The 13,744-nt window shown below is 44.1% G+C and overlaps 2 long non-coding RNA genes across 2 annotated transcripts; both read left to right on the top strand.

The window, feature by feature from the left end:
- Positions 1-4,141: 4,141 nt before the first annotated feature.
- LOC123333400 lies at positions 4,142-5,526 on the top strand. The gene is made up of 2 exons (XR_006550716.2): positions 4,142-4,398; positions 5,224-5,526. It is a non-coding gene; the product is annotated as an uncharacterized LOC123333400 (long non-coding RNA).
- Positions 5,527-8,826: 3,300 nt separating this feature from the next.
- Positions 8,827-11,583, top strand: LOC123333399. Its single transcript, XR_006550715.2, has 2 exons — positions 8,827-10,953; positions 11,345-11,583. It is a non-coding gene; the product is annotated as an uncharacterized LOC123333399 (long non-coding RNA).
- The last annotated feature ends 2,161 nt before the right edge of the window (positions 11,584-13,744 follow it).

The raw sequence follows: 13,744 nt of genomic DNA, 5'->3' as shown, positions 1-13,744 counted from the left end.
CATTTTCTGAGGCCTTTTTTAATTGTTTAAGCTTAGAGTGGCTCTTGTTTTAATCACCAGTGGCAATGTGACCAGAGGATGTGTGGGTTTGGGGTTGGGGTTTGACTGAACCAGCAGGAGAAAGGGAGGAGATAAAAGACATGGAACAAAAAGGCAACTGATGGAAGGCGGAAGAAAGTGCTAGGGACTGGGGAAAGGGCAACTGGATAGGGGAAGCAGATAAAGAGAAGAGCTGAACAAAGTACAGCCAGAAAAGCACTTGTTTACTTTTCAACTTGCAGTTCAGCCAGCCATTCTGCAATAGTAGATTGGAAAGAGAAGATAGTGACGACATTGAAAAGATTGTCAAGACACGGAGTTGCTCACTGGAAAGCAGTGGAAGAAAACAGCGATGTTGGGCCAGAGAAAATTGACTGCAGACAAAAGAAAAAGAAAAAAGCCTACCTTTTGGAAAGCTTTAGAATAAAGTCACGAGCCAAAGCCATGTGTGATGCTCTGAAACTTAAATTTATAAATGGAGATAAAAGGTGGAAAGCACCGAGATAAAGATATTTTTAACAAACTCCTGTCTACTATCACATAGTAAGAAATTTCCTAGATGTTTGCAGCTTTTACTCTTATTGATTAATGGCTTGGCAGACTTCTCTACAAAAGGAACTTGTGAAACTTACTACAGTGTTTAAGATCAGGTCCACATAGACTTACTATATGTTTTAAATTAAACAGCAACAGTTAATGCATAGTTAGAGGTGGCCCAGTAACTTCAGGAGTCTGTGACTATATATGCATTTTAATGAATTTTTAATTAGCCTGTTTAAGGGCATTTTTAAGAAACAGTATCCTTAAGTTATTTCTAGATTATAATACACAATGTGATGTTCCATTTAATAAGCTTAAAAGAACTGCTAAACTATTAGCCTTCTTAAAGGTGCTAAATTTTATTTTCAGTGAAACTGAAAATAGTGCAGCTTGCAGAAGTCATTTTTAAAATTTGAAAAGCACCTCCCAAAGTAAACTGTGATGACTGCATTGTTTCCAGTTTTTTTTAAAAAAACACCAATCTGACCCCTTGATGTGGCAGATGCCTTTGTTTATTCCCCAAAGCTGGGAAAAAATTGAAGGGAAAACATGGAGCTCCTTTTAATTCCTAGACTTTTTAAGTCCCCCCGTTACTCAAACTTGTTTTGCATATGATTTATAGATGGTTTTATTTGGTTAGTGAAGACTAGAATGTTTCTCTTCCTGATTCCAAAGTGTATACGTGGAATCATTCAGAAAAATGTTCAGTCGTGTGTAGGCCACTGGAAGTACTGAGTCACCCTTATTTGCTTGCCTTTTCTTCATAGGGAACAGTGAGGACACGCCTTTCCTCTGTCACAGACCAAGGGCAGAGGCACAATGAATGGAATACAGATTTGCCTACTTCATCATCTGGGGTTCTAGAAATGGGGGTGGGGGTGGTGAGGTGGGAGTGGGGACGTTGTTTAACGCCTTCAGTGCCACTGCTTAGGCCTCTGACAGCAACAGTACTGCTTACAATACAACTGGTTACAATTCAATAAAAATTGCGGGTGTAACTTCTCAGATTGTCAACTATCTAGATCTTTTGCTGCAGTTTCTGTTAATAGCCTGCATTTTCCTCAAATGTTAGGAACCCCACACAGGCATTTAAAAGGCACAAAAATACACAAAAAATCAATTGGTAAATTACTTAAGAAGTTGGAAGATAGACAGTGACTGGATTTATGGATTATCTGTGGATTTCTCTTATTAATCCTCAGATAAGACCATAATTAGGGATAGCCACACTATCCCAATTTACCATTAACAGAATCATTTATACTCAATTTAATGGTGAAGTTTGTTTTAACTCATCAGTGTTACTTGTTCCTTCCCCATGTCAATACAACTTACAGTGCTTGATTTAATTTGAGGTATAACTTAATTTTTTTAATTATAGAATATGAAATCTACAGATGTAGATTTCACTGGTCTTTGTCACAGGATATTGTGCACTTCTCTGTGGGGCTGAGCCTCACCAATCCATGCAAGTTACAAAAAGGTACTTCAGGACAAAAGTATACTGTAGGCAGATCGTCTGGACATTGGGTCTAAAAGCTGTTCTTTTAATCTGAAAAACAATGGAAGTCAAGTCTCCTTAATAGAACAATCCTATTAGAATGGTATGAACAGTTTCTACTATAATAAAAACTTAAACACTGCTTTAAAAAGAAAATGCAGAATAGCCCTTTAAAACTCAAAACCATAGGATAGGAACTCTTCAGTGCACGTAAAATTTATCACGAAAGTCATCCTTGAAAATCCTTTTAGGAGATGATTTTTCTCCTAGGTCAGACAAGGTCTGGAGACTAGACTACAGGATTCCTAGTTTCAATTGCAATGTACTGGTTGATCTCATCCTTTGAATAGACTTTAGAAGCTAGATCGCATAATCTAAAGAGCCTTCTCCAGCAATTCGACAGAAGCCCTTGATACTGAGATAATACATCCTGTATAGAGTAGTATGTCACATTTCAATGTTTCTAAATATAGTTTATATTTGGGGGGAAATGAACTGTGTTATATAATCTGTAGATCTCATTATTTACCACTTTTACTTAGCAATTGCTATTTCATTCTTTGTATCATTACTATCTGGTGAAGTTCAGATGCCCATGAGGGGACTGCAGCATCTTGCGCGACACAAGTCACGTTTTGCTGTGTACTCAGGTAGCAACGTTAGGAGACAAATATTTGGGTGGTATATTTCTCTGCCATTTAGAAAACAGTTTTCCTGTGATAGTGCAAGCAGAGTATTTTGCACTGTAAATGTGGCTATCTCGCCAAGAAAAACAAAAATCCTGAAACATTTCCCCGGAGCGAAGGGCCTAAATTTATTTTAATGTATGGAAAGAGTTTTTGTAACTCAAATTACTCTTATTATTTTTAACTCAAATTATTTTTAAGCTCAAAATCACTGAGCTTTATTTTCCTTTATCGTAGGATTTTAAAATATTAAACCGTACCAGTGAGAGTTGTGCAGAGAAGTGAAACGTAGGAGTAAGGATTGTCTACGACTTGAATAAATCAGCATTTCTTTACACACAGCTTTGGCCTTGGGCCCTTCATGTTCTCTACAGCATGAGAGAGCTGCAAAGTAGAAAGAGGCTGCTGCATGCCTTAACCCACGTTGTTACTCCAGCCTCCAAACAGCAATTTGATTAGCTTTTTTTCGGTGATAAAAGATAAAGATTTATTGTAACCCACATACAATTGAAATCAGAATTTCACAGGAGGGTCACAGTCATTAGGGAAGTTTTGGAATACTATTGTCTTAACAAGCACCATATGGGCTGCCGCTGTTATTATTTAACACCTATTAAGGAGGCACATCATTCTAGGCTTTGAACAGCTGAGAGGCCATAGCCCCCACCGTCCTTGGAGCTTTGAGTCGATGCCGCAGGTAGGGTGCGTGTTTTCTGGATGAAGGGCACGTACCGACAAGATTTAACGGTGAGTTGGTTTTTTTCCAGGAGTTGGAAAGTATAGTCAGAGCTAAATTCTTCTATAGAGAACCGACTCTTCCGGAGCTTACATCCGGAACTTGGGTGGAATTCTGACATAGGAACACAAGCCTATATTCAAAGCGCTTTAATTAGGTCCAGCAGGCAACCATCACGCACGAAAGGGGCCACGGGACACCATTTTCTTCATACAAATCAAGAGGCCGGTTGAAAATATGGGAGCTGGGTCGTAACTGTCAAACTGTAGATCTTTTTTCACTTTTTATGGTTGCTCAGAATGGCGTTTTTTAAAAGGAAGAAAACAACCGCCGGTTCTGCCAAGCCCTGTTTACTCGAGGGGAAGGAAAGGGGCGGAGGCTCCCGGACTCTCCAGCCGCCTGCGTAAAGGCCTTCGCCCACGAGGAGACCTTGCTGTGGTTTCCAGTGCTGCACCCTGACTCACGCCGCACCCGTATTTATTTATTCTAGAATTTTTCCCGGGCAGCACAAACGGGAACACCGTCTGCTCCCCGCGCCGCTATCTGCGCACGTGGATCCGCGCGACCCCGCGGCGGGACCCGGCGGCGGGCGGGGCCGGGGGCGGGGCCAGGGGCCGGGGGCGGGGCCATGGCGGGGCGGGGCCGGGCTCGGCCCGGAAGCAGCGGCGGCGCGCCCGCCTCGCAAGGCCGCTCGGGCCCATCCCGCACTGAGCTCCAGGCCCATGGGCGAGCCAGCTGCGGCGGCTATAATTAGAGGGGAGCCGCGGCCCTGCCGAGCCTGATACCTCGCGCCCCCCGCCGGCGTTCCTGGGAGGAATGTGCGGGCGCGAGGCCGTGCGTCGCCGCCAGCGCGCTCCCTGGACGGTCACCGCGTGGTGGACCAAATAAAGTAAAAGGTCTGGCTCCTGCTGAGCGAGGCCGAGCAAGCGACCCGGGAGCCAGCCCAGGGGTGTGGCGAGCCCTCGGCTGCCCAGAAAAGATCAAACGCGCGTCGGCAACAGCCGTGCCTGCCGCCTGCGAGGGTCCTTGCGCGGGCCAAGCAGTACAGGGTGGATTTGTCTTAAGTTGGAGATGGCGCATGACAAGAGCGGCCCCAAATGTCACACTCCCCTTTTGGAAATCATGATGCTGCCTTTTTTTTTTTTAAGACTGTGGCTATAATAAGGCATATGTTCCATGCTGGTGGAGTAAGCACTCATGCTTAAGGGGCAAACTGTATTAGCCAAAAACACTGATGCACGGTACATGTTAATACAGATGTATTTATTAAGTAAATCTCGGTGTGGGTACTACCAAGTCAGATAAAAGTCTGTAACAACTGACTGCTGAAAGGGAGTTAGTTGTCTTTTTATAGAAAAACTGACACCTTAGAAAAAATTTTTTTCTACTAGTGGGCCCTTGAGGTGCCACCAATTAATTAACTTCTAATTTTTGTTAATTATTGAATTTAATACTCTGTAGCAGTATCTTCCAAAATAATAATAATAAGCATGAGCCCATCCTTTTAACAAAATGACTGTTCATTACTAGCCTTGGAGCAGGGGCCTAGGAACTTCACTGTGATCTAAGAGTTGTATAACATTTTCGGTCATTGTTTAAAAAAGGATTGCAGAAGATGGACAGGAATCTAAAAAAAAAAATAAATCCTTGCTCCAGGCTTAAGAATACCTAGACACAACCCTACTAAAAGACTTCCTTCATCACCATATTTTTCTTTCTAGATAACAGGCACGAAAACCAGTTTAGAAGCTTGAGATGGAAATCATACAAAACAGTCCACTCCTTATATATTTTATCGAGGAACCTGGAAGCCTTTTCGGTGGAAATTCGATTCCTAGGAAGTTATTCTGACTGGAGCCTGTTTGTCTTGACACAGCAGCCCTGTAGTCATAGCCTGCTCTGCTCCTTCACAAAGCTCTTTGAGGGGAAACTATGTTGAGAGATACAAATTCAAGTTTTTGTGAAAACACACCTCAGAATTGTCTAGTTTTATTCCAGATACACAAAAACAGTGAATAAAGGTCAAGGAGTCTCCAGATACCTTGGGCTTTGTGTAGTCATTTCAGGTAATTCAGTTAATGTAGTGTTTCTATTTTGCAACTTTTAAAATGACCATGTACTTACCTCAAAAGGGGTTAAGGAATTAAACTGGACAATCCCTATGATAGCATTTTTCATGTCAGCCAACTATGAGAAAGCACTGGGCATGTGTGGTAGGCATTAGGTACTTGGGTGCAGTGAGTATGTACCACTAAAAATGGAACTCCCCTGGTGTCCAGTAGTTAAGATTTCCTTTTCTAAAGCAAGGGGTGCAAGTTTGATCCCTGGTCAGGGAGCTAAGATTCCACATGCCCCAAAGCCAAAAAACCAAAACATGAAACAGAAAAAATATCATAACAAATTCAATAGAGTTTAAAAATAGTTCACAAAAAAAAAAACTTTTTAAAAATGTGGACTTCTGGTTATATCATGAAAGGGGGTCACAGCAAACAGTTTTGAAACACTGGTAAGAAGAGGCTCCCCCTGCTGTCACATAGAAGATACATCTTCTCTCCTAGGCCAGAATCCCAAGAGCCCTGTACTTGGGACTGCCACTGGGTGTAAAGCTTAGTTAGCATCAGGCGGTTTGTGAAGTTATCAACACCTTGGGGGATATATCATTCTATTGAAAATAAAATGAAATAAAATTATAGACCACAAATAAAGGGAATGAATATTTTCCTTAAAGGGTTCTCTGCTCAGATTTATTTACTGAAGGGTCAGCCTACCTAAAACCCACCAGAATGGTCTCCCTCCATCTATGTATGGCTTTAAAAGCAAAGATGATATTTGTATGGCTGGTGGCAGGTGAGTGAGGGGAGACCTGAGGGAGTGAGAATGTGATGGAACCTATTGTATTCTTTTAAGATAATCAGTAAAAATGATGTATGATGAAAAATAAAAGAACACCTACATTGAACTTTGACTTCAGTAAAATTGTTGGATTTATTTTAAAAAATCATTTTATGTCCATGTATTAGGAATTACACTTTTCTGCACATGGACCTTTAGGCCCATAAGTAAGCCTTCAGTAATCATGAACTTCTTGTAGTCCTGGAAGGAGCTCATTCAGGGTCTCTGGGACCAACATTGCCTGAGTTGAGTGTCAGCTGGTACCAGACTGCACTGATCGTCGTTGGTCTGCATGTTTACTGAGGGTTTGAAGACTTCAGTGGAATTAGGTGGACAACTTGAATTGTAAGCAGTAAAGGAAAAGAGACTGTGTGTGCAAGAATGAGAGCTTGGAGAGGAAGAATCACAGGAGAAGAATCGGCATCAGTCAGAATCATTCATTTATTCACTCAGTTCACTTATTCTTTCTCTCCATAAATCTATTTCAAGGTAAAGTATGTGGGCTCTGGAATCAGACTGCTTACGCAAAAATTCCAGCTCCAGCTGTTTTTAACCTTTAGGATTTAACCCTCCAATCTCCATTTAATTATCTGTGAAATGGGTTAAGGATATTACTTCCCTCGTGGAGGTGTTGAGGGGACGAATTGACAGGAGTATATAAGGTGCATACTATGATGTCTGGCATGTAATAAGTGTGTCATAATGACGAGTGGCATATTGAACTCTCAGTAAATAGTTGTTAAAGGAATCCATTTAGTCTCTAATCTTAATGAGGAAAGTGTGGTGAAAAATAAGAACCATCAAAATGTGTTTATAAGATACAGTGAAAACAGGGTTAGCCTACATGAGGAGAAATTACCCAGGAAGGTTGTACCGAGGAGGAAACTGAGGGGAGCCAGTCACAGAGCAGGGCCCGCCAGCAGGGACTGGGGCAAAGGGCAAGCACAGGGATCCTACAGACACTGTTGAGCCCAGTTAGGATTCTGTGCTTCCAATACAGAGGCCGCAGGTTCGATCCCTGGTCTGAGAGCTAAGGTCCCATGTGCTGCGGAGTGAGGCCGAAAGATTAAAAAAAGGCAAAAGTGGGGGCTGGCTGCATTCACTCCAGCTTTCCATCTCCTCCTGGCAGGGCAAGAGAGAGGAAGACAGTCTGACTTACCTAACAGCCCAGGTGGTCTTAGAAGCTGGTTAGCGGCAGTTGCAACAGCAATACTTTTGCTGAGAAGTGGTTAATGGGTCGAAGTGGTTAAAGACATAACTGTCTTCATTCCAAACCTGGCTCCACCCCAGCTTGGCTATGTCCTCAGACATAGCCAAGTTTCCAGATGTCACTAAACCTTAGCCTCCTCATCTGTAGAATGGCAAGAAAAAGAGTACCCATTTCATAAGTCTCTTGTGAGGGCTAAGTGATTTATAAAGTTTCCTTGGGATAGTCACGTAATAAGCGTAGTGTCTAATTATTCTAAAACAGAGAGGATCAGAGGGTGGGGAGAGTGATCACTTCATCCCCTCATCCTTCAGCCAACACCTGAGACCTCACCACTCAGGTCTTTCCTGTGGGTCCTCTGTGTCTGGAATCCCTCTGATTGTCCTTTATTCTGGCTGTGCTGGGTTTTTGTTGCTGAGCGCAGGCTTTTCGTTGCAGAGCGCGGGGGCTACTCTCTAGTTGCGGTGTGCGGGCTTCTCTTGTTGTGGCGCGTGGGCTCCAGGCGCGCGGGCTTCAGTAGTCGCAGCTTGGAGGCTCAGTAGTTGAGGCTCACGGGCCCTAGAGCGTGCAGGCTTCTGTAGTCATGCCACACTGGCTTAGTTGCTTCTCGGCATGTGGAAATCTTCCCTGACCGGGGATGGAACGCAGGTTCCCTGCATTGTCAGGTGACTTTTTATCCACTGGGCCACCAGGGAAGTCCCTGATAGTCCTTCTTTAAATGGCTATGGAAACCTTCCCAAACTCCAGAGTTTTCTATCCAAGCCCCCACTCCATGGACCCCTCCCCTGTCACTCTCGATGGGAATATGGGTTTCCAACATTTTGTCCATTCTTGTGCCTGCAAACTCTGCCCATCAGTCTTCTGATGCAAGTCTTCAGGGCCCTCCTCTGCCTGGCTTCTACTGGTCCCATCCATCCTTCGCCCTGAGGGAGAAAAGAAAGGAAGGCTAATGTATTCTAGGGGCCAGAGAGAAGGTAGCTTAGAGACATCTATAGATGCTTCAATTCTGATTCTGCTTCTCTGTAGCAGCAAGGGTTAAGGCCAGTTTTATCCTAAATTAACTAATGTAGACGGAGAAGGCAATGGCACCCCACTCCAGTACTCTCACCTGGAAAATCCCATGGATGGAGGAACCTGGTGGGCTGCAGTCCATGGGGTCACTAAGCCGGACACGGCTAAGCGACTTCACTTTCACGCATTGGAGAAGGAAATGGCAACCCACTCCAGTGTTCTTGCCTGGAGAATCCCAGGGACGGGGGAGCCTGGTGGGCTGCTGTCTATGGGGTCGCACAGAGTCGGACATGACTGAAGCGACTTAGCAGTAGCAGCAGCAACTAATGTAGAATTATGTATACAAACATGTGCTGTAAGCTCTAAAGTAGCATAAAAATGCTGACTTTTACCTAACTTGGGATCCCTCTACCCATAGAAGATTTATCTGAGTCATGAATTCAGGGACTTACTTCCCCTTATGTTTAATTTATAAAAATATCAAGACTGAGACTAGTTTCTGGACAACATCACTGATTAACTTTTCTCTGTCTATGAAGTGTTTATCCAAAACTTTCCCCTAAATCTCAAGCTCATCCTCAGGATGCAGCCTTGTCTAGAAACAGGTTCTCCTGGCTTTGGTGCAGTTACAAGTCACTGGGTCACATTTCTACCCTGCCCTGAAGAACTGCCATGGTCAGGTGTGTGCCTAGGGGTCCATGATCAGGGCCAAGAAGTCAAAGGTCCCAGGAGAAATGCAGAGTCCTTCCTGCAAGGCTGATAGGAGAGGGGGGTCTGTGGGTGAGCCTCCCTTCCCTCTGGTTCCCACTGGAAGGCTACAAGAGACAAAGAAGTCAGAGTTTATATGCCTAAGGAGGCTGACTACTTTGGGCAGATCTCACAAGACTGGAAGTACCCTTGGTACTACAACATGGAAGGTGCAGTGAAGGAGGCCTGTACACTGTCTTATTTCAGTGTGGGCTAAAAGTTCCATGTAGGATGATTCATATGGGAGCTGCTGCCTGGCTGCTTTTTCTTGAACTATAATAAATGTATTTATAAGTCACCATGGTGGCTGAGCTCTGCAGGCTGAAATTCAGGCGGAGTATCTTTGTTGTTGTCTTGAAAATTCCTCCTCAGGAAACCCCAGTCTTGGCTTTTAAGCCCTTCCCCTGATTGGACGAGGCTCACCCACATTATGGAGAGCAATCTGCTTTACCCATAGTCTACTGATTTCACTGCTAATCATATCCAAAAAGTATGTTCACAGCAACATCAGGACTGGGTGAGCCTGTGGATGAACTACCCTTCACTTGACCAAATAACTGGGTGCCACGGTCTAGTCAAGTTGACATGTAAAATAATCATTATGGCCACTTTCCGAGTTTTCTTCCCCTCCTCTGGCTGCCCCAGGTTGTAATGCTTCTATCAGTGATGATGCTTTCAAATGCAAAGTCACAAAAACAATCTTTTCAAACAGGATTCAACTCTAAGGGGAACTTATTGGCTCTTGTAACTGAAGAATCCACAGCAGACCAGCTTGAGGTCTGACTCACTTCAGGTTCATACCTCATCTCTCCCTGGTTCTCACCTCATCTCTCCGTGGTTCCCTGTGTTGATTTTATCTTCAGGCAGGCTTCCCCCAAGATTATAAGATGGTTGACATGCTTTCTTATTCACACCCAAGAGGAAAGAGCAGTCGCATCCTTCCCAGAACAGAGCAGAAAGAGCACCAAGCTTGTCTCTGCTTGGCTTGGTCCTGACATCATGTGGCCAAGGGAATAGCCTGCTCTGATTGGCTTAGGTCTGCCCACACCCTGACCGATCCCAGAGCAAGGGTATGAGATTTCCCTGACTGGCATCTAGGTTGGGGTCTTCCCTGGAGCCAGGGGTAGGATCAATCCCAGCCAAACAAGCAGCTGCTGCACAGTAGCCAAGGGGTGGTCCGGATGTGGACGATAACCTTAGATCTCTGCATCGGTCTCTGAAACTTGAAGCTGCTGCTGCTGCTGCTGCGTCTCCGAAGCTTGCAGCTGCGGTGCCCAAGTCTAGGGCACAGGTAGTGCTGCAGCCTATGGGACTTGTGCCCACGGGGTGAGTGGTCTTAGCCTGCGGGGTCATAGGCAGCAGAGAGGACAGCTGCCCAGAAAGAGAGCTGTGTTCCCTTGGATGTCAGGGCAGAGTGAGTCCAGCGTGGAGGGGCTGGTGGTGGTCAACAGGCTGGCAGCTGTGTGCTCACTTTCAACTTCCTTGTTTCTAAACTGCCTCCCTGCTGCTAAGGGAGTGATCTCAGGACTGAACTCCTAGCAGCCAACTTTACCACTGTCAGCGTTCGAGCAGGGCTGTGACGCCGCCAAGAGGAGTGAGCCATGCTGTTCTGGTTGGGATGGTTTGGTGGGGACAAAGAATGCAGGAGGAAGGTGACTGGAAAGCTTGTGGGGGCAGTCCCTGGGGAGGGGGTTGTCGCTGAGATTCCCATCTGGAATTTGTTATTATTAAAAAAAAAAAATTTGGCAAAAAGAGGAAAAATAATAAAAATTCTGCAGGAATATATATATGTGTGTGTATATATATGTATATGTATGCTAATTCACTTCAGTCATGTCTGACTCTTTGCAACCCCATGGACTGTAGACCACTAGGCTTCTCCGTCCATGGGATTCTCCAGGCAAGAATACTGGAGTGGGTTGCCATGCCCTCCTCCAGGGGATCTTCCTGACCCAGGGATTGAACTCAAGTCTCCTGCATTGCAGGTGGATTCTTTACAGACTGAGCCACCAGGACCTTCAAGTTGCAAAATTCCAAAGATGCTAATGTGAGAGCCAGCCTCTGTATGCCAGCTGCTGTACTGTGCTACTATACTTTTCAAGGTCCTGTACTGTCAGATTAAAAATGTTTTCTTTACTTTTTGTGTTGGTTTTTTTATATATTATTTATGTGGAAAGTATTATAAACCTATTACAGTACCACCACCCCTGCCGCCAAGTCACTTCAGTCGTGTCCAACTCTGTGCGACCCCAGAGACGGCAGCCCACCAGGCTCCCCCGTCCCTGGGATTCTCCAGGCAAGAACACTGGAGTGGGTTGCCATTGCCTTCTCCAAGGCATGAAAGTGAAAAGTCAAAGTGAAGTCGCTCAGTCGTGTCTGACCCTCAGCGACCCCATGGACTGCAGCCCTCCAGGCTCCTCCGTCCATGGGATTTTCCAGGCAAGAGTACTGGAGTGGGGTGCCATTGCCTACTCAGTATTACAGTACAGTACTATACAGTACTATACTAATTGTGTTAGTTGGGTACCTAGGCTAACTTTGTTGACTTGCAAACAAAGTGGATTTATGAACGCACTCTTGGAATGGAATTCATTCATATTGCAGGGGACTTATTGTATATAGTTACTAAGAGAAGCCTCTACTTAAATTTAGATCTGCTAACTCTAAATCCCCACCCCTTTTCCCCCAATATTTAAGAGTAACACTTTGGCAGTTGGGGGGCAGCTATCAATATAGCAAATATTAGGTAAGGTGTGTGCCACAGAATGGATTATACTAGACTCACTCTCCCCCTTTCACTCACTGGTTTCTTCTCATGCTTCATGGCTTAGCTTTCTAATGCAGGAGTCACATGTTCCTGTTGTCTTTATTCTCCTGGTTTAATCAGGAAAACGAGCCAGAAGAACTGCAACGATTAGCCTGGGATCATTAGAAGAGGAAAGAATTTATATTCACAGTGACTGTATTTCTAGTCCATTGATTAGGCAATTTTGCTTTTATGAATCAATTGGGGTGATTGCTATGCTAAATAAAATGTAGAATTGCTATCACAAGGAAAACATAAATTATTAGCTTTAAAATACAGACTGTCTATGCCTGCAGTTAGGTTTCCTATGGAATATTTCCTATTTTCTCATCCTGATTCCTGTCTTGGTTTTCTCAAGAGGTACCCTTAGAGGTTCCTTAGCTCTGTTGTGGATGTAGCAGTGTAATCCAACAACATGGGGTATCCTGATGTTCGTGTATGCCTGCGTGTATGCTCAGTCACTTCAGTCGTGCCTGACTCTTTGTGACCCTATGGACTGTAGCCCGCCAGGCTTCTCTGTCCATGGGACTCTCCAGGCAAGAGTACTGGAGTGGATTGCCATGCCTTCCTTCAGCGGATCTTCCTTACCCAGGGATCGTACCCACGCCTCCTGCATCTTCTGCATTGCAAGCGGATTCTTTATGGCTGAGCCACTGGGGAAGTGCTAGGTATCCTGATATATGACATTATTACTTAAGGTCCTTTGACAGCTCCCTGGTGGATGCAGGGTGGGGTTCAAAGTCAACACAAGGGACTTTAAGACAATATCACTGCCATGCATACCTTCATTCTGCAGCTCCAATCCAGAAGGCATGATGATTTTTTTTTTGGAAAATATACACAATCACCTTTGGAGGTTCTAGTAATAACTACACCAACAACCTCATCTCTTATAAATGAGTTACATTTTTTTCTTAGGGTATACAGAGGTCATTTCATAAATTGCACATTTCACACTGATTAATCTCGGTGGATTGCCTCTTGCTACAGCAAATATGATAATGTCCAACAATTGTAATGAATAATCATGGAACTTTATGCCATAAGAGGATGCTTTAAAAGCTAAATAATCATTTTTAAGAGGACACTAGAAGATTGAGGAGGGCAGAATGGAGATGGAAGAAAGAGGAGAAAACAGAAAAACAGCAATGAAGGAAGTGCTCAGGGGACTAAAACGTTGAAAAGCCAGAGTTAGGCTTTCAGAACAAAGAAGGAGGCATTTGGCTTCAATAGATGGGATCTGATGGATTCTAGATACCAGAAGTTTTATTAATTAATTTATTCAACAAACATTCATTGTATGCATCCTATATGTTAAGGCCGTGAGGATTTTAGATTGTTATCGTGTTTTTAAGATCTGGCAGCCTTATAGCCTACAGAAAAAGAACTGAAGCACAACAGATATTTAATGAATAAAAAGAGAAAGGAGAAAAAAAAAGGAGGAAAAAGCAGAAATGGGGACTTTCCTGGTAGTCCGGTGGTTTAAGACTCTGGGCTTCCAGTGCAGGTGGTGTGGGTTGTATCCCTGGTCAGGGAACTAAGATCCCACATGCCACCTGGTATGGCCAAGTGGCCAAAT

The sequence above is a fragment of the Bubalus bubalis genome, chromosome 4 (assembly GCF_019923935.1).
Source record: "Bubalus bubalis isolate 160015118507 breed Murrah chromosome 4, NDDB_SH_1, whole genome shotgun sequence".
Lineage (NCBI taxonomy): Eukaryota > Metazoa > Chordata > Mammalia > Artiodactyla > Bovidae > Bubalus > Bubalus bubalis.
The sequence above is the reverse complement of the archived record's forward strand: the minus strand, read 5'-3'. Positions and strand labels throughout refer to the sequence as shown.